The 27270-nt window shown below is 41.4% G+C and overlaps 1 protein-coding gene and 1 long non-coding RNA gene across 20 annotated transcripts in view; one reads left to right on the top strand and one right to left on the bottom strand.

Annotated features, from left to right (window-relative positions):
* LOC134345365 (uncharacterized) overlaps nucleotides 1–21480 on the top strand; it is a 128543-nt gene extending 107063 nt beyond the window's left edge. Inside the window, exon 5 of the long non-coding RNA XR_010017666.1 lies at nucleotides 20120–21480. This is a non-coding gene — a long non-coding RNA (uncharacterized LOC134345365). The remainder of the gene's footprint in view (nucleotides 1–20119) is intronic.
* LOC134345363 (SPRY domain-containing SOCS box protein 1-like) overlaps nucleotides 1–27270 on the bottom strand; it is a 368280-nt gene that overhangs the window by 182777 nt on the left and 158233 nt on the right. The gene's annotated exons all lie outside the window — the stretch shown is intronic.

Genomic DNA, 27270 nt, shown 5'->3' with positions numbered 1-27270 from the left:
GAACAGTCCATGTTCCAACCCTATACTGGTATCAGTCCCCCACTTTTCCTTCACTACATCAACGACTGCATTGGCGCTGCTTCCTGCACACATGCTGAGCTCATTGACTTCATTAACTTTGCCTCCAACTTTCACCCTGCCCTTAAATTTACCTGGTCCATTTCCGACACCTCCCTCCCCTTTCTTGATCTTTCTGTCTCTATCTCTGGAGACAGCTTATCTACTGATGTCTACTATAAGCCTACTGACTCTCACAGCTATCTGGACTATTCCTCTTCCCACCCTGTTGCTTGCAAAAATGCCATCCCTTTCTCGCAGTTCTTCCGTCTCCACTGCATCTGCTCTCAGGATAAGACTTTTCATTCCAGGACGAAGGAGATGTCCTCCTTTTTTTTGAAGAAAGGGGCTTCCCTTCCTCCACCATCAACTCTGCTCTCAAACGCATCTCCCCCATTTCAAGCAATCTGCTCTCACTCCATCCTCCTGCCACCCCACTAGGGATAGGGTTCCCCTTGTCCTCACTTACCACCCCACCAGCCTCCGGGTCCAATATATAATTCTCCGTAACTTCTGCTACCTCCAACGGGATTCCACCACTAAGCACATCTTTCCCTCCCCCCCCACTTTCTGCTTTCTGCAGGGATCGCTCCCTGTGCGACTCCCTTGTCCATTCGTCCCCCCCATCCCTTCCCACCGATATACCTCCCAGCACTTATCCGTGTAAGCGGAACAAGTGCTATACATGCCCTTACACTTCCTCCCTCACCACCATTCAGGGCCCCATACAGTCCTTCCAGGTGAGGCGACACTTCACCTGTGAGTCAGCTGGGGTGATATACTGCGTCCGATGCTCCCAGTGCGGCTTTCTATATATTTGTGAGACCCAACGCACGCTGGGAGACCATTTCGCTGAACACCTACACTCTGTTCGCCAGAGAAAGCAGGATCTCCCAGTGGCCACACATTTTAATTCCACGTCCCATTCCCATTCTCATATGTCTATCTATGGCCTCTTCTACTGTCAAGATGAAGCCACATTCAGGTTGGAGGAACAACACCTTATATTCTGTCTGTGTAGCTCCCAACGTGATGGCATGAACATTGACTTCTCTAACTTCTGTTAATGCCCCACCTCCCGTTCTTACCCCATCCCTTATTTATTTATTATTATTACTATTTTCCTTTTTTCTCTCTTTCTCTGTCCCTCTCACAATAACTCCTTGCCTGCTCTCCATCCTCCTCTGGCACTCCCATCCCCCTTTCTTTCTCGCTAGGCCTCCCGTCCCATGATCCTCTCCCTTCTCCAGCCTTGTATCCCTTTTGCCAATCAACTTTCCAGCTCTTAGCTCCATCCCTCCCCCTCCTGTCTTCTCCTATCATTTCGATCCCCCTCTCCCCCTCCCACTTTCAAATCTCTTACTATCTCTTCTTTCAGTTAGTCCTGACGAAAGGTCTCGGCCCGAAACATCAACTGTGCTTCTTCCTGTGGATGCTGTCTGGCCTGCTGCATTCCACCAGCATTTTGTGTGCGTGTTGCTTTTACCTAGCAGTTGTTTAGTACTTACAATGTCAACCTATAACTACACTTGTGGAATTGACCCCGAGATAAGTTTCCATTACACATCACGTCAGACTACATCCACCTCCACAACAACCAACTCATGCCAGCCTCAAATCAGCTTCTAAGAACTTTCAACTATGTGTCTGTTACCTCTAGATGTGATTATTCTAACCAGTTCCTGGACACCTTGTGCCTTCCACTTGGCAGGTGGTTAAACCCATCAAAGACTCTGTTGGCCTGTATTATTGGCCTGTTGTTAAAGGTTGGACAAAACTACTCTAACTTGGTAGCCCAGACAATGCAGTAACAGCAATGGAAAAACTACATCACTCCTTCACAAAACTGAGATCAAATTATAATTCTTCACAAATGCATGGCCAGAGCTGGAAACCTGAATATGAAGTCAGTGATTCAACCATCACAAGTCTAACTGAAAATCTGAAATCATCATAGAACGAGAACATGGAATGACTGCCCAGCAGAGGAAACTAGATGAAAATATGGCACTGGATGCATTTCTTATAGATTTTATCAGAAGATTTCAGAAAGCACCTTACTCTGTAAAACAGATTCACATTAGCTATACAAGACAATCAAAAATATTGAAATACATTTTTCATTTAAATAATTAATTCTCTAAATACTTGAGGTCAAGTCATAGAGTCATACAGTAAGGAAATAAACTCTCTGCTCCACCAAGACTGCACTATCACCAAAAATCCACCAACACTAAAGCTGTTTTATTCTTCTCACATACCTATTAAGTCTGGGGCATGCCTTCACCTAGCTTAATGGGCAGAGCTCATCCCAATCTCGAGGGAGGAGAAGATGGCGGCACAACGCAGCGCAAGTGGCCGTTCCGAATGATATTATAATGTGTTAACTAGTGGTTGTGCACGATCCTGATTTGATGGGGACAGCCGTGACAAGCACAGAGGAACACTTGGAGAAACTTCTGAAATGCCCGCTTCGCTGCCGCTGCTACTGTGCGATCGAGAATGTCCGGAAGGGAAGGCCCCAAATCCTCGGCTTTGCCTATTGCCTGTTGCTGGGGCTGGGGTCGAAGTGCTCGGCAGAGATGGTGCCCGGTGCTCGGTGTCAGAGAGCTGGTCGGAGGCTCGGAGTTTTCAGATGGACTCTGAGTCGGACTGTGGTCGGACGCTTCCAGCATGCTGCATGGGCAAGTTTGTAGCGCTGGAAGTTCACCGTCTGCGTGAGATGATGGGACTTTCCAGAGACTTTAAGACTTTTACCGCACCATGGTCTGTTCTTATCAAATTACGGTATTGCTTTGCACTGTTGTAACTATATGTTATAATTATGTGGCTTTTGTCAGTTTTTCATGTGTTTCTGTGATATCATTCTGGAGAAATATTGTATCATTTCTTAATGCATGTATTACTAAATGACAATAAAAGAGGACTGCGTGCCCTCATAATCAAAATCTAAATCTAAATACATGGAGTCGTTGATCATTTGCCCCCTCAGGCTATTCAATGATTTCAGTAAGATCATGTCTGATGGCAAGTATATAGATCTTAAAATTCCACCACATGCAAACTCACAACTGACTGCATTGGACAAGATAATAACTATGAGATAATATTTGCTCATTCCTAATTTTTCTTTAAGCTGTTGATTCTAACTGAACTATCCTTTCATGTATTCCACATCCCTCTTTTTACAAGGCTAAGTAAATTTTTGTATCCTTGCAAATACTCTAACAGCTATTTCTACAATATTCATGGGCATTGTTAGGGAGTATTCTGGAGCATATGTGAGCATAGCAGATATCAATGTGCGGTATGATGGTGAAGTGTCCAATCGCAATAATTTCTACAGGGTCAACCAAAGGTGTTACAGCACCTTTTAAACATACTTTATTTTTACAATCACAAGACCCTGATGGACTGAGAAATTAAAATATTGCAGATCTACCCCATCAGCGAGTTGCTCATTGGTAAAGAAAGTGAAGGAGCTGGACTTGGTGCGGATCGTGCTGCTGTCTGCGTCAGAGAGGAGTCAGTACGTGAATGTGGTGGGCAATCTAACAGTGAGTGATTGCCTTAGTCACTTTTCTTGTGATCGCAAGACCCTGTTGGATATTGTTAATGTGGAACGCTGCATCCAATTCACTGATTTATTGGTGGGCGGCAGGGGAGCTGTATGTCCTCAGTCAGAGCAAGGACTAGGCCTCAAGTCACGGTGTTACCTGTTCACAGCCACCCAGGAGAGACGCGTAGTCAGTGCACTCCAGCGGAGGCAGTGTGGCACAGCGTCCAAGCTAGACTCAGGGCTGCCCCCCGTATATGCTTGGCAGAAAACAAGCCATATTGTGTTCCACTGCATATTTCTGCAACATTCATGGACTCAGGGTCTTGGACTATATTTTTCTGTGTGACTGTATTCTGATACCTTATACGTGCTTGCAATCTTACATGTATTTTGTGCTATGTGTGTGAGTACTGAATTTTGCATTTTGGCCCCAGGGTAACACTGCTTCATTTGGCTGTATTGAAGAGCATTTGTGTATGGATGAATGACAATTAGACTCAAACTACGAACTATGAATATTGAAACAAGAACCAGTCTCCAAGTTCTTGGTGTAAATTGTAAACTACTGGCAGTAAATTGAAGTTAGAAGCACAGGATGGCCCACAGACAGAGATATGGTTTTCCATTTAAATAAAAACCACCCCAAACCCTCCTGTAGATCAATTAAAGGGACTGAGAGACTTGTTGTCAGATTATTCTGACCATCCACTGTCACGGTATGGAATGTGAACTGTTGCCAGTGAACATTCCTGTGCTCCTGCCCACAGAGTAACTACTGATAGCCACTGCTAAGTTTTAGCTATCAGATATTGAAGGCGTGATGACAAGGATACGTCAACCACAAAGGCCAGCAGGGAAGGAGGCAACAAACACATGAAGCTGTATTTTAAAGATGGGTTTACATTGAGAGGATAAAGGCTTACAAGAGGAGGATGTGATCATACTTCTAGAATGTTTTATTGCCATCTCTGCTTAGTCTTGTAGATAGCCAGTTAGCATAGAGGTAGATAAATGACAGGTTAGTGAAAGGCATTTTTAATTAGATCCTCATTAAAGTTTGACCTTCCTGGGACAGACTTCTGTCCAGGGGCCAAGAGGAGTGTATGTTAGGGAGTATTCTACAGTTATGTGAGTAAAGCAGACATTAATTTAAACAAGAATCAGTCTCTAGTTCTTGCGGTAAATTAAAGCTAAAAGCACAGGCTGGCCCACAGACTAAGAGATGTGGTTTGCAAAGTGGTGATCATGAGGTGTTCGTTAAGACAAAGGGGTTATGTTAATTGGATTGCATCAAAGCAGGCAACATGGGCTAAGTTATTTGCACTATTGTGATTTGAGTTTAAGCTGGCAGAACGGGCTGATGTTGTCACTTAGCATATCAAACATGTCATGGTTATAGTTGCAATCGACAGCTGATCTAGTGTGTACTCAGAGTCAGCTCACACATACACTAAACTTGGGCATCCGGCTCTCTGTCTTCAGAAGCTTTTAGAATATCTGTGTCAACTAGATTGTCCAGCAGGGATGTTTGAACACTCAGAGGTATCTCCCACTGTTGATAAGCACAAAGGAAGCACTGTCAACCCAAGTTATTGAAGTAAACAATGCTGTTGTAACTATTGAAATTGTACTGTATCACCTACTGTTACCTTTGAAAATAAGGGTATAAAAACGTGATAAACTTTTGAGTTAGTGAGGCTCTGCCTAGAGTGTGTCCAGAAGAATGTCTGTTTGTCATGATGAATAAAGACTTTCATATCCATAACTTCACTGTCTCTTTGGTGACTTTGATCATGGTCACAACATTTGGGGGCTTGTTCAGGATATACTTGTGACCCAGTTACATGGCCAGCAACCTCAACCGTCTAAGGGGAGGGGGTGAGTGTTTAGGATTGTTTCACAATATGCTTAGATCTGCTTGGGCCATTGACCATGCGTGTTGCAAGACAATGCAGGCTAGTTTGTTGTGACAGGACCACAAAATGCGAAAAGTGGCTATTGACTGTTCAGGCTAGAGGATGTATGCATACTTGATCGCTGGGCAATGGATTAAGTGTAGCATACCTACTAGGAACACTTGGGCACTGCAGAAGATACCATTTGGGGTGCCAGAGGTGTGTGGAATTGATTGCGCGTGTCTGACTGTACTGTCTGCACTGTCTGCATATCTATGCACATAATGAATAAAATTTAACCATTCCTACATGACAGAGGGAATCGTATCACTAGTATTCAAATGAGCAGTGGTGTGAAAGGCACACTGAAAATAAATTTCTGTCAGCAGTTCCAATTCTATTACCCTGTAACTTTTGCATAATTTTAAACATGTCTTTAGAACACAAAATATTACAGCACAGGAACAGACCTTCTGATGTGCTGAACTAATTCATTCATTCAGGTGCCTTGCCGTTCGGCACGGGTGATCATGCCTCTCCATCCATCATGGTCCCTGACCCTCCGAATTGTAGTTGTTGCCTCCCCTGTTTCTAACCATGATGTTATTCCATCTGTCATTTTCATTCTCTGTCTGCCCCGCTTCTTTTTCCTTCCAGCTTTCCAGTTGTAACTAGATGTTCTAATGTCTCTCTTTGCATGATGTGTCCAAAGAATTTTGATTGCTGTTTTCTGATTGTTTTTTTAAGTAATATACGCTTTGTTTGTGTTCTCTGTAGAACTTCTTCGTTGATTATCCTGTCCGTATACGATATGCATAGCATTCTTCTGAGGAACCACATCTCTGCTGCATTGATTCTTTTTTCCATTGCATTTGTGATGGTCCATGACTTGCAGCCATACATCAATATAGGAAGAATGTAGCAGCTGACAGCTCTAAGGTGGATGTCAATTGCTATTTTCTTGTTCGTTAGGATGTTTCTCATTTCTGTAAATGCTATTCTTGCTTTTATGTCTGTTTCGCATTTGCCATCAGATGTTACCCATGATCCAAGGTACTTGAAGTTGTGAACTTGTTTCAGGATTTCATTTGCCAATACGATCCTACAGTTTGGGACATCAGGTTTCTTTGATATTACCATTACTTCAGTTTTCTTTTTGTTTAAGATTAGGCCAAGTCTTTCGCTCTCTGTGTTGATGGTAAGTACTAGTTTCTGTAAATTTACTTCACTGTTTGCTATCAGTACTGTATCATCCACATAGCAGAGGTTGTTGATATTGTATCCTCCTATACCTATTCCAGGTAGGTCTTGTATGGTTCTCATGATGTTCACTGTACAGGGAGAACAGGTCTGGTGACAGAACACAACCCTGCCTGACTCCTCGCTTTATTGGCTGATATTCACCAATCTCGTTGTCTATCTGTATGGCTGCACTTTGTTGCCAGTAGAGATTCCTGATTATTCTTAGATCTTTTCTATCGATAATAATGTCTTTAAGCATTTTCATGATGACTTGGTGTTTAACTGTGTCAAAGGCTTTTGTGTAGTCAATGAAACAGAAGTACAAGTCTTGTTGTACTTCTATTGACCTTTTGATAATATTCCTGAGAATATAAGTGGTGTTTGATGTACCCTTGCCTTCGACAAAGCCGCACTGTTCTTCACTGATCTCTGGTTTAATTTTGTTTCTTATTCTGAGCGTGATGATTCTAAGTAGAATTTTTGTGAGATGGCTTATTAAACTAATTGTTCTGTGTTGTCCACACTCTGTTGCACTTGGTTTCTTTGGCAGTGCAATGAATACTGTCTTTAAAAGATCTTCTGGTACTTTGGCCACAATTGTATATTCTATTCAATAAGATTGTTAATTTCTCAACACCAAAATCTTCTAGCGCTTCATATAGTTCAACCGGAATGTTATCTGGTCCTGATGATTTCCCCTTTCACATTTTCTTCCTAGCATGTTCCTCTTCTTCTTTCAGTATTGCTGTGCCCTCGTGGTTGTTGCCAATATCAAAGTTGTCCTCTCCATCTTTGTCGTCATATAGGTCCTTGATGTATTCTGACCATCTTTGCATTATTTTTCCTTCTTCCATAACTGTAAAGCTGTCTTTTGCTTTTATACATCCTGTTGTTGTCCAGCTTTTCCTCCGATTTGTGACCTCTTTGATCTCGTTGCACATACTTTTGCTGTTGTTGGTCTTCTGCAATTGTTCTATTAAATCACATTTGTCCTTAAGCCACTTTTCTTTTGCTTCCTTGCACTTGGTTGTTATCTGTGCATGCAAGGATACGTAGGCTTTTTCATTTTCCTTAGATTGTCTTCTTTGTTCCATAAGATTCAGAATTTCTTGAAAATGAGTCCATAGGTTCTGGAAACATTTCAGTGATGGGCAAGTGAAATTGATCCCCTTTAGTAACAGAGCCTGATGGTTGGGGGTTAATTACTGTTCCTGAACCTGGTGATGTGTGCACTAGGCTCCTGTACCTTCCCCCTGATGGGGGAATGAGAAGAGAGCATGTCCTGGGTGGTGGGGGTCCCTGATGATGGATGCTGCTTTCCTGTGACAACGTTCCATGTAGTTGTATTTATGGTGGAAAGGGCTTTACTCATGATGGAGTTGGTTGTATCCACTACTTTTCTGTTCATGTGCAATGGTATTTCCATACCAGGCTGTGATGCACGCAGTCAATATATTCTCCACCATATATCTACAGAAGTTTGTCAAAGTTTTGGATGTCATGCCAAGTCTTTGCAAACTTCTAAGGAAGTAGAGGAACGCTGTGCTTTCTTCATAATTGTACGTATGTGCTAGGCCCAGTACAGGTCCTCTGAAATGATGACACCATGTTGCTGTCCCTCTCCACCTCTGATACCCACCTCCCCCCTTCCGATGAGGACTGGCTCATGGTTTCCTTCTCTTGAAGTCAAAAATCAGCTCCTTGGTTTTGCTGACATTGAGGTTGTTGTTATTACATCACTCAGATAGATTTTCAATCTTCCGCCTATATGCTGATTCGTCACCACCTTTGGTTCGGCCTACAACAGTGGTGTCATCAGTAAACTTAAATACGGAATTGGAGCTGTGCTTTAGCCATACAGTGATAAGTGTAAAGTGAGTAGAGCAGAGGGCTAAGTGCACAGTATGTGGTGCACCTGTGCTGATGGAGATTGTGGTGGAGATGTTATTGCCAAGCTGAACTGACTGCAGTCTGCAAGTGAGGAAATCAAGGATCTAATTGCACAAAGAGGTATTAAGGCCAACAAATTAAAGCTTATTGATTAATTTTGAGGGGATGGTAGTATTGAATGTCGAGTTGTAGTCGATAAAGAGCAAACTGATGTATGCATCTTTGCTGTCCAGACATTCCAGGGTTGAGTGAAGAGCCAATAAGATAGCATCTGCTGTTGAACTGTGGTGCCAGTAGGCAAATTGGAGTGGATCCAAGTCACTTCTCAGGCAGGAGTTGATATGTTTCATCACCAACTTCTCAAAACACTTCATACTGTGGGACGCAAGTGCTACTGGACGACATTCATTGAGGCAGCTTAGTAGGTTCTTCTTAAGCACTGGTACCATTGAAGCCCGTTTGCAGCAGGTGGGTATATCAGCCTGCCAAAGCAAGAGGTTAAAGATCTCAGTGAACACTCCAGCGAGTTGATTAGCATAAGTCTTTAAGCACTTGACCAGATAGTCTATCTGGGCCGGATGTTTTTTGTGGGTTCACCCTCCTGAAGGATGCTCATAAGTCAGCCTCAGACGGAAATCACAGGATCATTGGGGCTGTGGGAGTGCGTGATGTTCCTCCATGTTTTGACAGTCAGAACAAGCATACAAGGCATTGAGCTCATCTGAAAGTGAAGACCTGTTGTTGGCTATGTCATTTGATTTTACTTTATAACAGGTGATAACATTCAAGCCCTGCCACAAATGTCGAGCATCCTCATTGGTTCAAGTTTAGTTCACAACTGCCACTTTGCTTGTGAGATGGCTTTCTGGAAATTGTACCCCTTGTAACTTTCTTGGTTACTAGATTTGAATGTCTCTGACCTGGCCCTCAGCAGATTGTGAATCTCATGGTTCATCCAGAGCTTCTGGTTGGGAAGACCGAGTCATTTTGTAGAGATAAAGTTGTTGACAATTTTTTTTTATTAAGTCCATGACAACCATGGTGTATTCACTCAGATCCACTGATGGGTTCTTGAACACGGCAGAGTCCACTGACTTGAAGCAGTCCTGCAGCCACTCCTCTGCTTCCCATGACCAACTCTTCATTGTCCTAATCTCTGGAGCCTTGCTTTTTAGCTCTGCCTGCATGTAAATAGGAGAAGGACAACCAACTGATCAGATTTCCTGAAAAGTGGTCTGGACATGGAATGGTATGCATTCTTTTTTTTAGTGTAACAGTAGTCTAGTGTGTTGGGAAACTCTGGTGCTACAAGTTATATGCTGATGGCAATTGGGCAGGGATTTCTTCAAACAAGCCTCATTGAAATCCCCAACTACGATATGAAATGCGACAGGATGGACTGTTTCTTGTTTGGTAATGCACCATGCAATATCAAGCGTTTGATTATAGTTGGCCACTATGTAAGTATGTACACTGTGGTCAGCATCGTGGATGAGAATTCCATTGGTAAATAGAAGGGACAGCATTTGATCGTTAGATGTTCAAAGTTGGTGGGTCCATGAGTTTGAAAAAAAAAACACCACACAGGAGCACAACATCATGAAACACGCACTTCCACCTTTTGCCCTTCCCGAATCAGCAGGTTTGTTCCATCCTCTGTACCGAGAAGCCTTCAGGTCTATCACCAAATCTGGTGTGTCGGGAGTAAGCCATGTCTCTTTAAAACACAGACCGCAACAATCTCTCATTTCCATTCGATACACCAATCTTGCCCTCGGTCCCTCAATTTTGTTCTGTACTGACTGTGACTACACATTTGCCTACAAAGTGCTGGGTAGAGGGAGTCTCATTTCTCTGCGTTTCAGCCTGGCTTGGAATTCCCCCACCCCCCAATAGCCTCACTTCTGGCCATGGTAATGAGCCTTCATTCATTGTCATGGCCCACAATGCTATGCTGACCTTTTAACTTACTTCAAGGTCTATCTACCCCCTTTCCTCTCGCATTGCCCTTCATTTTTCTTTCATCCATGTAACTATCTTACGAGTCTGTTAAATGTCCCTAATGTATCTGCCTCTACCACCACCTCTGCCAGTAGATTCCATGTGCTTACTACTCTCGGTATGAAAAATAAAGACCTCAAATACCTCCCTGATACTTTCCCACAATCACCTTAAAATTATGTCCCCTCGCATTAGCAATTACCGTGCTGGGAAAAAGGTGCTAGTTGTCCTCTCTCACTTAACATGCAAACCAATGACAATGAAAGTCCTACAATGAGTAGTAGATACGGTCCAGTCCACCACAGGTAAAGCCCTCAGCATCACTGAGCACATCCACAAAGAGCACTGTCACAGGATAGCAGCATCCATCAGCAGGTACCCCCACCACCCAGGTCATACTCTCTTATTGCTGCACAATCAAGTAGAACGTACAGGAGCCTCAGGACTCACACCACCAGGTTCACCAACACTTATTACCTCTCAAACATCAGGCTCTTAAACGAAAGGGGATAACTTCACTTGCCGCATCACTGAACTGTTCTCACAATCTATGAACTCACTTTTAAGGACTCTTCATCTTATGTTCTCGATATTTATTGCTTAATTAATATTCTTTTTTTCTTTCCTTTTGTATTTGCACAGTTTCGGCTTTTGCACACAGGTTGTCTGCTTGGGTGATGCAGTCATTCTATTAGGGTTATTGGATTTATTGAGTATGCCTGCAAGAAATGAAATCTCAGGATTGTATAGGGCGACATTATGTACTTTGATAATAAAAGTAAATTTACTTTGAACTTTGAATGAGCAAAGCAGGCCTTCCGGGATCAACACTAAAACCAACTTCATACTGGCTTAAATTAAACTTAAAGATTGGGAAAGATACAACACAGGAGCCAATAAGAACTGGTGAATTCAACGTCAAATCAGGTAGAGGAAGTAAAATCAAAGAGGGATAAAAGACTGGATTATGTTGGAGAACAATTACACATAATCAGAGGGAAAAAGATTTTTAGTTTTATTGCTCATTATTTTATACATAATTTGCAGCTAATTGTCCAAAATATCTGTTAACAGAATAATAACTATAAAGATCAACTAAACTGAAGAATTGTTGACTTACAACATAATGAAATCATTTGGTTTCAGAAAGCTGCTGTTTTACAACATAATGAGGTACTAGCTCACGTTTCCAGCAAACCCTAAAGAAAATTTGTCGTACTAGCGGTTTAGAAGTTTGGAAAATTATCACTTGCAGAAATAAAAAAAAACTGACAGCGTAGTGTAGACCCAAAGCATGACTAAAAGATTTCATTAGGAAGCCTGCCCCAAGGCAGGCTGCGGAATCATTCAAACAAAATCAACTCACAGCCTTGAAAAGCTGAACCTTTTTCCACTTGCAGATGACGCGATTTTAAAATTAGTTAATAATTGGCTTGCTTTTGATTACAAACCCTTGGGTTCCTGTGCTAATAGAAATACTATTGTCCAGGCTGCAGAAGGGTCACAGGTTAAGAATGTTGCACATTCCTCTTACAGGACAAGCCAAAAAAAATTCTTCTTTCAGGTTGCCTAAAAGCCTGATTTTAATGTAACATTATCAAAATAACCTTTCCACCCATGGGGATGAAATGAATCTGGAATTGACATATCTCCACTGGAGACATGGAAGGCCTGACACATGAGATCATCCTTGCTTATGCTGTTACATCACAGGCAGCTCGTAATGTAAATAAACTCACTGAACGAACAGACCCTCTGTCTATAAGAGTTTGCCATTTTTCAATGTCCCATACGTTTGCACAGCTTGTGATTTGTAATTCTAGACAGAAGTTGCAAGATTTAACAATGATTAAAGCATGAAAACACATACAGTAATGTTTTAGATACTTCCAATGTTGTCAAAAGTCAAAGAAAAAAGCTGATTAGTTTCCAGCTTCCTATTTACATTAAGTAATCTGTTTATGTTTTAAAGAGGATGAGATCTGCCATGAACTAAGAATTTTCAGCCAGAAATGAAATACCTGCAATCAGATTACAATTTCAACAGCAAAATATTTTAGAAGGATTGTTGTGTCTATGCACAACTACATATATGAGAGAAAGAAAGACAGAAAGATTTCAAGTCAGCTCCTCACCACCCAGCAACGAATGGATTAGCTGAAAGGCTTATCTAAACCTTCAAGAAGTCCAATAAAGCAAAGGACAAGGAGGACATCTCTCTACAGCACAAGGTGGACAACTTTCTTTTTGGGTATCAGAACGCTGTTCATGTGAGAACAAATCAAACACCAGCAATGCTGTTCATCAGCAAGAATTTGAGATCTCTCATAAACCTTCTGAAACCAGACCTCCAGAAGGAAGGACAGAATAAACATTTCAGCCAGTTGCGAAGTCAGGCAGAAAGGAGCTTTGTAATTGGACAGGAAGTCCTAGCACGTGATTTCCGAGAAGACAAGTGGACACCCAGTCGGATAGCTACAGGAACTGGACCACCGATATACACAGTGGATGTTGGAGATCAGACAGGGAGACATCATGTGGACCAGATACTGGATACTTAACCGAAGAACATACCTGAGTCGATTGTATCCAACAAGATGGACACATTACAGCCACTATACTTACCTGTCAGTGATGATGTCACTGACAGCAACGTGACACCAGAAACCGTCTTAGACAAGACACCCACCAAACCTGATGCTACTCCACAGCGATGAGAACATTATCATTGACAAAACACCTGCCAGGCCTGAAGCCACACCACAGGTCCAGATACACTATCCTGAAAGAAACAGAGCACCACCCAAAAGACTGAACCTTCAGAACTGTGAAGTTAGTTATAGGCTGTTATTGTGAACATATATTTATTTGGAATATGGGTTTATGAAAGGGAAATTGAATGTTTTGTACATATGTACTTTTATGTTGCATTAATCTAAAGAAGAGGAAGTGTAATGTATGGATCTATTTTACAGTAATGACACCCCCCCCCCCAAGTACTACAGGAGATGCAACAAAACTCACAGTTATTGCATTTATTGGGTGTTCCCGCAAGAAAATGAATCGCAGGGTTGTATATGGTGACATACATACATATATTATTTATATATGTATATGTATGTGTGTGTGTGTGTGTATATATATACACACACATACATACATACACTTTGATAATAAATTTATTTGAATTTTGAAGGATGTCATTTCATTTTTTCTTGTTAGCTTAACTGTCAACGTCAAGACAGCAGGCCAGAACTGCAGAAATTAATAAGCCTTGCACTGCTATTTGAATACTAAGAAACCAGCAGGGCTGCTCGTGGAATTTTATAGAAGCAGTTTATTAAAAAAAAAGAAAATGAGTTAGTAAGCTTCCCACATACAGAACCAACAAACCAGTTGTTTGCAATCTAATTGATTCTTCACTTTTAATTATGTACTTTGGAAATGATTAACGGAAAAAAATGTACCCCATTGGGATTGCACACTGATAGGAAAAAAAAATCAAAGGTTACGACCGTGAGTATATAGTTTCATTGAAGCAATGGCTGAAAACTTTAATCATGTTTAACAAGGTGTTTAGTTCATGAAATTTCTCACTGATATTTTCAGTGAATCTTAATCAGACTACAATGATGATCCTGGACAAAATCAGGAGAGCAACATTTTTCAATCATGAGCACAAATCACCTATAGACCTAGTAGTTAGGTTTTAAGTTTAAAAGGATCGAGATGAGTAGTATTTTGTATACAAATGTTAAAACACCTAAAGTTATTTTGTTTGCAAGTTTAATCCTGAGGATACAAATGCATGCCATGGAGGTCGTTAAGGAACATTCATTAGGCTAAAGCACTGGGGAACACACGAGACAGATTTTGAGTGTACTGTTTTCATGATTGATATTAAAAAACTCAGCAGATATATCATCAACAGACAGGAGTATAAAGATGAAGGAAGAACAGAACTGTGTCCTTGCAGCACATTATAACCACAATTTACTCCAAGAGTGAGAAACACTCAGCCAGCTCCTTCACAGGCACAATCTTCCCCACCACTGAGGACATCTTCAAGAGATAGTGGCTCAAGAAGGCAGAATCCACCAAAGACACATCTGAGACATGCTCTCTTCTCATCAGGGAGGTGGTACCGAAACCAGAAAACCCACACTCAATGATTCAGTAGTAGCTTCTTCCCTTCCACCAGCAAATTTTGAACAGTCCATGAACATAACCTCTTTATTCTTTTTTCATGCACTTTTGTATTTTGTAATTTATGGTAATTTTATGCCTTTGTACTTTCCTACTACTGCAAAACAACAAATTTCATATCCATCAGTAATAATAAGCCGAATTCTGAGTGTTTTACAACCAAAGAGCAAACCATTGTATAATGCAGGAAACACAACAGCCAATTTACAGACAATAAATAACAACATAACAATGAACCTTTCAATAACATTGATTTGTTCAACCAACATTAGCCAGAAGACCATGGCAAAGCCCTACAAATCATCTTTAATAAAGAAGCAGCTTTATTTGCATCCAAGGACAAGATGTTACTGGATTAACATGTCATCTGAAGAAAACAACACTGAACGGATAGAATTTTGTGATTGACTCTCTCGACTAAGATTTGAACATGCTACCTCTGATTCAGAGACAATAACGGCTATCCATTAGGAGATGGCTGACATAAGGCTCACTCAGGCAATGTTAAGATGTGTCTAAAAAACATATAGTGCAATGGGTAGACAGGTGACAAATGAAACATACATCATAACCATACAATCTAGTTGTGCTATGTTCACGTACATCTGCTCTCACTCCATCCTCCCGCCACCCCACTAGGAATAGGGTTCCCCTGGTCCTCACCTACCACCCCACCAGCCTCCGGGTCCAACATATTATTCTCTGTCACTTCCGCCACCTCCAACAGGATCCCACCACTAAGCACATCTTTCCCTCCCCGCCTCTCTCAGCATTCTGCAGGGATCGCTCCCTACACAACTCCCTTGTCCATTCGTCCCCCCCATCCCTCCCCACTGATCTCCCTCCTGGCACTTATCCGTGTAAGCAGAACAAGTGCTACACATGCCCTTACACTTCCTCCCTTACCACCATTCAGGGCCCCAAACAGTCCTTCCAGGTGAGGCAACACTTCACCTGTGAGTCAACTGGGGTGATATACTGTGTCCGGTGCTTCTGATGTGGCCTTTTATATATTGGCGAGACCCGACGCAGTCTGGAAGACCGCTTTGCTGAACATCTACGCTCTGTCCGCCAGAGAAAGCAGGATCTCCCAGTGGCCACACATTTTAATTCCACATCCCATTCCCATTCTGACATGTCTATCCACGGCCTCCTCTACTGTAAAGATGAAGCCACACTCAGGTTGGAGGAACAACACTTTATATTCCGTCTGGGTAGCCTCCAACCTGATGGCATGAACATCGACTTCTCTAACGCTAAGGCCCCACCTCCCCCTCGTACCCCATCTGTTACTCATTTTTATGCACACATTCTTTCTCTCACTCTCCTTTTTCACCCTCTGTCCCTCGGAATATACCTCTTGCCCATCCTCTGGGTCCCCCCCCCACCTTGTCTTTCTTCCCGGACCTCCTGTCCCATGATCCTCTCGTATCTCCTTTTGCCTATCACCTGTCCAGCTCTTGGCTCTATCTCTCCCCCTCCTGTCTTCTCCTATCATTTTGGATCTCCCCCTCCAACTTTCAAATCCCTTACTCACTCTTCCTTCAGTTAGTCCTGACGAAGGGTCACGGCCTGAAACGTCGATTGCACCTCTTCCTACAGATGCTGCTTGGCCTGCTGCGTTCACCAGCAACTTTGATGTGTGTTGCTTGAATTTCCAGCATCTGCAGAATTCCTGTTGTGTGCTATGTGCTGTTGGTAATGTGTTATGCAACTTGGCCCCAGAGGAATACTGTTTCATTTGACTATATTCAAATATGGTTGAATGATAATTAAATTGGAACTTGAACTTAAATTTAATAAGGAGTAGCAACTCAAATCATTTTGGAATGAAAGCTGAAAGCAGATGGGACAATACAGAAGGGGAGTAGGAAAAGAGAAACTGGATGTTATAAAACCAAATCTTCAAGCATGGTGGGGTATGTTAAGAAGAAAGCAAAAGCACAGCAAGTTTTCCAAGTCAAGGATTAGAATACAAAAGCTAGGAAGAACTTGCCAAATCCAATCTAAATTACTGGTTGAGACTCAACTGTTGAAATGTAGTCAATTCTCCCTATTGTATTTTAGGAAGAATGTTTAAGACTTTAGAAGTAATCAAAAAGACACCACAGGCAACAGACTTAAATTACTGAGGCAAGGAAAAAGGAGGATTATTTTCAGAAAGGGGAATGGAAAAAGGAAACCTAATGGAAGCATTCAAAATAACATTATTTTCAAAAGGGTTCTCTTTAGGTACATTTTCAGAGAAAATTAAGAATCTGTATTCACCTGTTGAGGACACAAATTTAAAAGGATTGGAAAATGAATGACATGACTGATGGGGAATAAAATACAATGACTTGAAACAGCTAAGTGGTACAGCTTGTAGAGCCGCAGCCACACAGTTCAACCCTGGCCTCTAGAGTCATGTGTGGAGTTTGCTAATTCTCCCCGGGAACACATGGGTTTCTTCTGAGGACTCCAGCTTCCTCCCATGTTCCAAAAACCACTTGCAGACTCGTAGATTAACTGTAGATTAATTGGATGAGGGTGTGCAACAGAATCTTGGGGAGTTCATGTGATTATGGGGAGAAGACAGTATGATTAGTGTAAATACACGCTTGAAGGTTGGCATGCTTTCAGTTGGCCGAAGGACCTGTTTTCATGTAGTATGACCATGACAATACTAAATGGTGATGAATGAAAATTACAAAACTTCCAAAATTTGCACATTCAAAATTGGAATCCATTATTGTGCAAAACATTTTATAACAAATTAATTTTGCAATTATGAATGTAACACATCATTAGGATAAAACCCCATATAATATATACCTATATTAGCTGTGTTAACTTCTGAATGCAGCCACAGAAGACATGATTGTAAAGACCAGTGGGCAAACATCTCAGATGTCTTATGAGTTCCTCGGGGTGGACAGATGCTGCAGGAAGAGGACTTTCCCTCTTTCAGCGTTCTTCTTCAGCTAAAATGACTAAAAGTTGTCATTTTATAAACAAAGCTTTTCACAAATGGAGGACTTGGTTTCAAAAATAGATTTTATTTTGGAAAGTGAATATCCAAGTGAGTACTCAATGCTATAATACAGTGGAGTATGGCTGAAAGGATACATAAATTGATGAACTAAGCAAATAAAGATAGGAGTGAATTAAATTTATCTGATGACATTCAAAAGGTATATTTTAGCATGAATAGCAGTTACACAATCTGTCTGTTAGAAATATGGAGAAAGGATTTGACCAACTAGAAAACACTCGGAGCAAGTCATGCAAGAATAGAACAACAGCCTGCATGCATTTTTCCTTGTACAAACTGTCAGTAATGTCAGTAAATAACACTTCTTCTTATAAAAATACAGAATCTACCCAAGATTTATAAATTTATAAACACTGTTAAGGGAACAAAATAGGGAAATTATGGAACACAATGCAAATTTGTTAGAAGCAGCTTTGGTGAGAGAGAACATCAGGGAATTCCACTTACGATCAGACTAATAAGGCAGAAAGACAGACCTATTAAGATAGATTAATTGAGGAGATTAAAAGGGAACAGAGATGTCCTTTAGCTACGTTACTGAGAAATGTGGGGAATCAAAGTACTGGAAGTAGAATTTAAATATCAAGATTAAGATGTTGATTTAATTTTTTTTACAACTTGTCTGGAATACAATAAATGCACAAAAAAAATCAATGAATATAAAATGCAATAATCAAGCATGGATAAAGCTTTAATGATAAATAGAGAGAAAATAGTGATGTAGGTAAAGAGGAGAAAGCAAAACTAAACTTACCCAGGTGTCCAAAATGATTGTTCTACTATGGTACAGATTTGATAAAAGAGAGAAGATTGCCATGAACATAGAAATGGTGGCATGGCCTTTGACAGGATACTCAGAACAGCACTGAAAGAACCTTTAACAAGGACTGCTAATGCAAAACCCCCATGACAAATAACTCTTCCAGATGCCCAACGAGATACCAGAAGGAGAAATTACAGGTAGTAAGAGCATCAGTGAATAGTTAGAGCAATAATGGAAACTATGAATTCAGCCAAAACATTCAGGATGATGAAAATTAACTGTAAATTAAGTATAGGGTAAAAATGGAAAAACAATATATAGTATAGGGTAACAAAGTGATGTGAAACTATACCCCCTCTTCCCTATGTTACAGTAAACCTGAACAAACATTTCAAAAAATGTGGAACAAGGGATTTTGAAAAGACATCACAAGACAAGGTTTATAAGTGTTGTGAAACACAGATTGATTGACAAAGATCAAAGAGCCACCAGCTAAATACTGGAATAAAGGAATAGTAGTAGAGGCATTGCTTCACCAAGATGACCATGATGAAGGTTGAAGCAAGGTGAACTACAATGTTTAGTTTTGTTCTTGGATGAGTATCATGATGACAATAAATGCAAAATGCCAGAATGAATGGTGTGGCAAGATAGTTTATGAATATTAATAATTTGTAACAGCATTTAAATTCTTTTCAAAATTATGATATTTAACATGTTGATTTGCAGACTCGCTGAGCACACCAAATGCAGACTAACAACACTCAGTAAATTGAACACAGGTTCTGAGAACATCAAGCACCAATGAAATTTTCATACATATGACCGGACTAACAAAGAGAAGCAAAATAAGCTGTGAAATCTCCAAAACCACCACAACGTAATTTTTTTGTAAACATGAGAATTGGTGGCCAAGCTGGCATCAAATAAAAAAGGAAAACAAGATGCAAAGATGGACCATAATGTCAGTGTTTTTCCACTTAGACACTTACTACTTACTCAGTTGCTAGACACTATTGGCATGAGTACACATCTGTGTTATTGGAAGACAAAATGGTGTTTAGCTCGTTATAAATAAATCCTGGCCTAATCATGTGATGTGATGTCAGAGGTAATCCAAGTTGAAATTATTTGACGAAAACAAGATCCGTCAGCATAACTAAACTTAGCCTCATCAGAACACTTTAACTGCAGTCAACCATTGTAATGGTCAGGTCTGCAAAATAACTTCACACAATGTACAGATTATGGAGTACCCTGAAGCAAAATACATTGTTAACATCTACATCCAAGATCAGATAAAATAACAAACAAAATCTGACAATTACTTTTGGTTAAAAAAAAATCAGTCCCATGAAGACATTCTCAAAACTAAATCAGACACATTGCTGGTGGGGGTGGGGGGGGGTGCGGGTGAGAAGGGGAAACATGTAACAATATGAATTGGTTCAAATTCTGAATTTGTATTTCAGAAAGAGAACATAATTGGACCAGACTGCAAAAGAACAGAATCACTTTCACTCAGTGTCTTGTCAGATCTTCATATTCTTCTATTACATAGGCTGCTGTTTACAAGATTTTAGGACAAAGGAATGGAATTAAGCTGTTCAGCCCATCAAGTCAATGCTGTCATTTTATCATGGCTGATGTGTTTTTCTTCTCAACTCTATTCTCCTACTTGCAATCATCGACACCCTCACTAATTAAGAACCTATTGTTGTGGGTTTAATATTTTAGCAATATTATAAATGTATTGTTTGATTAAACATGCTTTTTTTGTTTACATAATTTATTTTGGGTTATTTGTAAATGTATGTGAATGGCATACATTATCAAGCCACCATCTGATATGTGCACACCTCGCTAAAGTAAAAACAAAATGCACACATTCTCCAGGGCTTCCGTTTTTGTCTTTCAATTACTTTCATGCTTTGGAGTTACAAAACAAAAGAGTATCAACCTCCACTTTAAATATACCCAATCACTTAGCCTCCACAGCCCTCAACAGCAATGAACTCCAGGATTCACAATACTCTGGCTAAAGAAATTCCTCATCTCTGTTCTAAAGGAATGACCTTCTATTTGAGGTTGTGCCCTCTGGTCCAATACTCTCCTTATATAAAAAAAAATGAGAGCTCCTCTTTCAATCTTCTAAACTCCATGGCGTATGGGCCCATGGGCATCAAATTTACCTTATACATTAACACTTTCATTCCTGGGATCATTCTTGTAAACCTCCTCCAGAACCTATCCAATGGCAGAATATCCTTTCTGAGACAAAGGGCCCGAAACTGCTCACAACACTCCAAATGTGGTCCAATCAATATCTTATAAAAAGCTTCAGTATTGCATCCTCACTTTTACATTCTAGCCCTCGTAAAATGAATGCTAACATTGCATTTACCTTCCTAACCACCAACTCAAACTGCGAGTTAACCTTTAGGGAATCCTGCACTAGGACTACCTTTGCATCTCTGATTCCAGAATTTGTTCCCTATTTAGAAAATAATCTATGACTTTATTCCTTCCACAAAAGTGCATGACCACTATATTCCATCTGGCACTTTCTTGCCCATTCTCCTAATCTACCAAAGTCCTTCTGCAGACTCATACTTTCTCAAAACCAGCTGCTTCTCCATTAATCTTTGAGATATCTGCAAACTTGGCCACAAAGCCACCAATTCCATCATCCAGATCAGTAACACAAGATGTGAAAAGCAGCTGACCCAAAATCAACCTCTGCAGGACACCACTAGTTACTAGCAGCCAACTAAAATTTGCCCACTTTTTGCCTCCATGCTGGTACTTTTCCTGTAACATCATGGCCTCTCATTGTCGTTTAGCAGCTTCACATGTGGTATACTGTCAAAGGCCTTCTGGAAACCTTAATAAACAACATCTACCAACTCACCTTTGTCAATTCTGTCTGCTGCTTCCTCAAAGAATTCTAAATTTGTCAGGCAAGATTCTCCCTTGAGGAAATCATGCTATCTCAGCCTATTTTATCATATGCTCGAAAGTACCTAAAATCTCATTGTTAATAATGGACTTTAACTTCCTGCCAACCATTTAAGTCAGGCTATCTTGCTTTTAATTTACTGTCTTCTGCCTCCTTCCCTTCTTTAAGAGTGTTTAAGATGGTGCTGGTGAAGCACAGTGACGACTTGTTGGTAGCAAACAAAGCAAACTACAAATTGCTGTACCAATCACACTTTTTCCTAAGAGACAATCACTGCAATCAATAGCCCGCAGCTTCCCTTTTGGAGTTGAGCTTTTGTACCACCTGCACGACCTGGCATTTTGGCAGTATTGAAGGTGCAGGGCAGTTGTGGCATGGTTGTTATGGGTCGAATCATGGCGACAGGGCCTGGGCCCGAGAACAGGGAATAGGCTAATATTTGACCATTGCTGAAGTGCAGCTGGAGGCAATTCGATGTGGCAGAGCCGAGCCGAGGCGAACGAAGATGAGACAGAGCCAAAGCAGCATAGCCAGGTCCAGGGTCCAAGAGTGAGGAACAACCCAAGGTTTGGCTGACTCAGGTGCCAGGTCAGGTTGAAAAGCTCCGGGTTTTGGGGCCGGAGACGAGAGTGGGCCAATGTTCAGCTCGCTGCTCCGTGGGATTTTCTTGTCTTTGTGCTGAACCAAGGCCATGGCCTGCAACTAACAAGCTTCCTTGATTAGCTGCAGTGTTAACTGGCTTCGTGGCTGTGGACTCAGTTTCATGAACTTCAGTTCTGAATGTTATTTGCTTAATTTATTATTTGCACAATTTGTTGTTTTTTTCTGCACATTAGGTGTTTGTCTGTCTTTTTCTTAAAAAATGGGAGCTATTGTGTTTCTTTGTTCTGTCGCTGCAAGGAGACAAACCTCAAAGTTGTATAGAGTACACACACTTTGATAATAAATGTACCTCGAACTTTTTCTGGTCCTCTTGAACCATTCCAGAAGTAGTAATTCTTAAAAAAGCACTAGTATTGCTTCCAGAATTTCTTCAGCTTTGCGATTTAGGTTCCTTCAGAACACTGGGATGTAGTCCATCTGGTCCAGGTGGCTTCAAACTTTTCAGCTTCCTAATCACCCTTCCCTTAATTGACTACATTTACCTTTATCTCCCGACTCTCTCAAATTCCTGTTATGTTACTTATGTCTTCCACAGTGAAAACTGACACAAAATACTTAATCAGTCCACCCACCATTTCTTTGTTCCCCATTACTACATCCTTTGCGTCGTTTTCTAGAGGCCCAATATCCATTCTTGCCTCTCTTTTACCCTTTACATATCTGGAAAAAAAAAAATCTGGTATCCTCTTTAAGTTATTTGCTAGCTTACTTCATATTCTGAAGTTAGGGCTGCAATCATCGCAAGAGGTCACTTGTTGGTGAGGGTGCATGAGGTTTATAATGAACTCGGGGCCTTTCATAAATCTCCAGTGAGCTACAACCATCGCGATCATTTAAAAACTTGGCATGGGCCAATAAAAAGAAGCAAGGTGTAAGTGGAGCAGCCATTGTTGGAGTGGGCCAGTGATAGAGTGGTTAGGCTTTGCACAGCAGGCTTCAGTGAGGACAAATGCGGGCTAGAATTTAAGCCTGAGAAGTTAGAGGTATAACAAGTATAAGCAAGATGGTAGTTCAGACAGTAGAATTCCTCTCCTGTGAGATGTGATATTTCAGGGTACCTAATGGTCTTTCTGATGGAGGATTGTGACTAGTGGTGTCCCACAAGGATCTGTTCTGGGACCTCTACTTTTCGTGATTTTTATTAACGACCTGGATGTGGGGGTAGAAGGGTGGGTTGGCAAGTTTGCAGACAACACAAAGGTTGGTGGTGTTGTAGATAGTGTAGAGTATTGTCAAAGATTGCAGAGAGACATTGATAGGATGCAGAAGTGGGCTGAGAAGTGGCAGATGGAGTTCAACCTGGAGAAGTGTCAGGTGGTACACTTTGGAAGGACAAACTCCAAGGCAGAGTACAAAGTAAATGGCAGGATACTTGGTAGTGTGGAGGAGCAGAGGGATCTCGGGGTACATGTCTACAGATCCCTGAAAGTTGCCTCACAGGTGGATCGGGTAGTTAAGAAAGCTTATGGGGTGTTAGCTTTCATGAGTTGAAGGATAGAGTTTAAGAGTCGCGAGGTAATGATGCAGCTCTATAAAACTCTGGTTAGGCCACACTTGGAGTATTGTGTCCAGTTCTGGTCACCTCACTATAGGAAGGATCTGGAAGCATTGGAAAGGGTGCAGAGGAGATTTACCAGGATGCTGCCTGGTTTAGAAAGTATGCATTATGATCAGAGATTGAGGGAGCTAGGGCTTTACTCTTTGGAGAGAAGGAGGATGAGAGGAGACATGATAGAGGTATACAAGATAATAAGAGGAATAGATAGAGTGGATAGCCAGCGTCTCTTCCCCAGGGCACCACTGCTCAATACAAGAGGACATGGCTTTAAGGTAAGGGGTGGGAAGTTGAAGGGGGATATTAGAGGAAGGTTTTTTACTCAGAGAGTGGTTGTTGCGTGGAATGCACTGCCTGAGTCAGTGGTGGAGGCAGATACACTAGTGAAGTTTAAGAGACTACTAGACAGGTATATGGAGGAATCTAAGGTAGGGGCTTATATGGGAGGCAGGGTTTGAGGGTCGGCACAATATTGTGGGCCGAAAGGTCTGTACTGTGCTGTACTATTCTGTGTTCTATAATGACATCTGCAGGAAGTGCCCCCAACTTCAGAACCTGAATGACAAGGACAAGGATCTGGGAGCTGGAGCTGGATGTGCTTAGGGCCATACAGGAAGCTGAAAACCTCATAGATGAGACTTCTACTGAGATGGACACACCCAGAGTGCAGGCTTCAGATAGTAGATGGGTGACAAAGAAGTAAAGGGGGGTAAGCAGGAGACAAATGTGTAAATAAAGTGAGTCCATTCTGGTTGGCTGCCAGTGACTAGTGTGTTCCGCTGAGGTTGGTATTGGGATCACTTCTTTTCACATTTTGGATGATGGAATTGATGGCTCTGTGGCCAGGTTTGCAGATGAAATGAAGATAAGTGGAGGAGCAGGCAGTGTTGAGGAAGCAGTGAGTCTGCAGAAGAACACAGACAGATTGGGAGAATGGGCAAAGAAGTGGCAGATGGAATATAGGAATATATAGGAAAGCGTACGGCCATGTACTTTGGCAGAAGGAATGAAGGCACAGATGGCGCCAGCAATCAACAGTGACGTTTTGCAGACAGCTCACAGAACTACTAGATACTCCAGGTAGATATATTTCTGAACCGTGATCGATGCAGTCTGCAGCCTGTAATTTCCCTTTTAAACACATGCTTTTAAACTGACTAAATGATTTGGCACTTTTGCGGCCTACCGGGGGATTCAGTGAACTAGAGTCTTGAGAGTGCAGATATGGCCAGGGCGACCATCGCTGGGGGTGGACGCTACATCAAGGCCTGATGTCAGGAGACAAACTCACAGTCCGCTCCATTACTTGACGCTGATTAAACCACTGAGCAAGATTAAAATCCTCGAGCTTCGGCCTACATTTGACCAGTCTCCCTCTCTTCTAACTACTACCATTGGGCAGGAGGTGCAGGAGTCTTGGGTCACACACCACCAGAAGCTGTTATTGCCCTGTAGCCATTGGGCTCCTGGACAGGCTTCATTCACCTGAGCGCTGAATAGGCTCCTTAGGTGTGGACTTACTTCCAGGGGATCTTCAGTTCATGTTCCATGTGTTGTTTAATTTTTTTTTAAAACTATTTGGGTAATTTGATCAAGGTGTCAAAACCGAAGGCAAAGGACAAACCGATGTTCAGCTCACTAGTCCACAAGGTTTCCTAACCTCAGCACTGAACTGGCTCCATGGCTATGGCCTGCAGCTATCAGGCTCTTAGACCAGCTTCACGTGCCTCAGCACTAAGCTGGTTCCATGGTTATGGACTCACTTTTGGGAACTCTGCAGTTCCTGTTCTGTGCATTATTTGTTTACTTTGTTATTGTTAATATGATTTGTCATTTTTTGCACATTGGGTGTTCGATAGTCTTTGTTGTGTTTCTTACAAAAAATAGGTTCTATTGTTTCTTTGTTTTGTGGCTGCCTGCTAGAAGATGAATCTCAAGGTTGTAGAGATTATATATACTTTGATAATAAATGTACTTTGAACTTCAGCTATTTTATAAATGAGGAGAAAATTCAAAAGTCAGAGGTACAAAGGGACTTGGAAGTCCTAGTGCAGTATTCCCCAAAGGTTAACTTGTAGGTTGAGTCGGTGGAAGGCAAGTGCAATGCTAGCATTCATTTTGAGAAGACGAGAATATAAAAGCAAGGATGTAATGCTGAGGCTTTATAAGGCATTGGTCAGACCACACTTGGGAGTATTGTGAGTAGTTTTGATTCCCTTATCTAAGAAAAAATGTGCTGGCATTAGAGAGGATCCAGAGGAGGTTCATAGGAGTGATTCCCGGACTGACAGGGTTAATGCATGAGTAGCATTTGATGGCTCTGGGCCTGTACTTGCTGGAGTTCAGAAGAATGGGGGGATCTCATTGAAACCTATCAGATAACGAAAGGCCTATATAGAGTGGATATGGAGAGGATATATCCTATGGTGAGTAAGTCTAAGACGAGAGGGCACAGCCTCAGAATACAGGGGCATCCATTTAGACAGAGATGAGGAGAATTACTTTAGACAAAGCACGGTGAACCTGCAGAATTCATTGCCATGGATGGTTGTCGAGGCCAAGTCATTGGGTATATTTAAAACAAAGGTTGATTAGTCTGGGCATCAAAGGTCACAGGAGAAGGTAGAAGAATGGGGTTGAGGGGGATGATAGATCATCATGATAGAATAGCAGAACAGACTCAAAGGCCCAAATGGCCTAATTCTGCTCCAATGTCTTATGACCTTATTACATAATTTCTCTTATTGGTTCTTAGCCACTTTCTATTAGTTTTTATAAACCCAATCCTCTAGTTTTCCACTAATTTTTGCTATATTGCATGCCCTCACTTTTGATTTTATGCTCTCTTTGACTTCCCTTGTCAGCCATGGTTGCCTTATTGTCCCTTTAGAATGCTTCTTCTTCTTTGGGATGAACTGATCCTGCACCTTCCAAATTACATCCAGAAATTCTAGCCATTGTATCAATCTTGCCAGTATCCCCTTCCAATTAACTTTGGCCAGCTTTTCTCTCATGCCTTTGTAGTTACCTTTACTCCACTGTAATAGTGATACATCTGATTTTAGCTTCTTCCTTTCAATCTGCAGAGTGAATTCTATCATATTATAATCACTGCCTCCTGAGAGTTTTGTTACTTTAATCTCCCCAATCAGCTCTGGTTCCTTGCACAACAGCAGATCCAGAACTGTCTTTTCCCTAGTGGGCTCAAACACAAGCTGCTGTATAAAGCCATCGCATTGGTATTCTACAAATTTCCTTCTCTTGGAATCCAGTATCAACTGGCTTTTCCTAATCTAGCTGCATATTGAAGTTCCCCAATGACTATTGTAACACTACCCCTGTTACATGACTTTTCTATCTCTCATCGTAATTTGCACTCCACCTCCTTGCTACCATTTGGAATCCTATATATAATTTCAATCGAAGTTTTTGCCCTTGCTGTTTCT

The sequence above is a fragment of the Mobula hypostoma genome, chromosome 4, assembly GCF_963921235.1.
Source record: "Mobula hypostoma chromosome 4, sMobHyp1.1, whole genome shotgun sequence".
In the NCBI taxonomy this organism is placed as follows: domain Eukaryota; kingdom Metazoa; phylum Chordata; class Chondrichthyes; order Myliobatiformes; family Myliobatidae; genus Mobula; species Mobula hypostoma.
This window is presented reverse-complemented; position numbering and strand designations above follow the sequence as displayed.